The sequence below is a fragment of the Nilaparvata lugens genome, chromosome 6 (assembly GCF_014356525.2).
Source record: "Nilaparvata lugens isolate BPH chromosome 6, ASM1435652v1, whole genome shotgun sequence".
Taxonomy (NCBI): domain Eukaryota; kingdom Metazoa; phylum Arthropoda; class Insecta; order Hemiptera; family Delphacidae; genus Nilaparvata; species Nilaparvata lugens.
In genome coordinates, this window is record NC_052509.1 from 26806906 (window position 1) to 26807936 (window position 1031).

Genomic DNA, 1031 nt, shown 5'->3' on the forward strand with positions numbered 1-1031 from the left:
GATTCTAGAATGAGTTATTAAACATTTTATTGGATTACTGTATTGAATAGAATATCATATTGAATACTCAGTAACTGTTATCAGTGGGAATTGTTCTTTTGCTTTAAAATGTTGAAATTTCTCCAAAGATGAGGAATTGACATGAGCTCTCCATTCTATGTGTTTTCCATTGAAGTTTTCCTTACTATTGATCATAACAATATCGATGGATACAAATGCGTTGATCTTCACATTTTTGCAAATAGTTTAAAAGTCCAAGTTAGTTTGATTCGTAATCTTATCACAGTTTTCAAAATCAGTAATGCAGGTATTGATTCAAATAAAACGGAAAGAAATCAAATGAAGTGGAAAAATTAGTTTATTCAAAGGTGAGTTGATATTGTAGCCTGTAGAGTTTACTGAAGTGAAATATGGGGAATTCAAACATTATTCAAACCATGAGTAATAATAATTCTTGAATAGATTATTGAATGAAAAAGACTAAGAAATTGTCAATTCATTTCATTCAATATGAATAATTACCACAATATTAACTTCTCAACTACACAAAAATTGAATAGATTATTTCATATCAATGGTGACCTGTTATGAAACGACACTATTTTTCAATACAGCTTTGTGATTTATGGAGGATCATGTACGAAATCTATTTGAATAACCATGAGTTCTACAATAACAACACCGTAGGAAACCCCGTTTTCACTCAGACAACATGAAGATTTCAGAAAATAGGGCTCCAGCTTAGTTCTCTAGGAAAAAAAAGGCAAGTCTAATCTTCTACTAAAAGCAGATTTACTTTATTCTGATATTAAATGAGAAAATCTTTAATTTCATTTTGGTTGTTTTGTAGATTCGCAGAATGGCTTGGCCTACAGTCAGCAGGGGGAGATCAGGAGCCCCAAAAAAGCTCTCTTCTGTGGTAAATGCTACCAATTGACGTCTACTATTGTCATCACTATCTATCAGATTCAAAGTGGATAATTTGAAATTAATTGATGATTCAATGAATAAAATTATCGAATCATCTATCT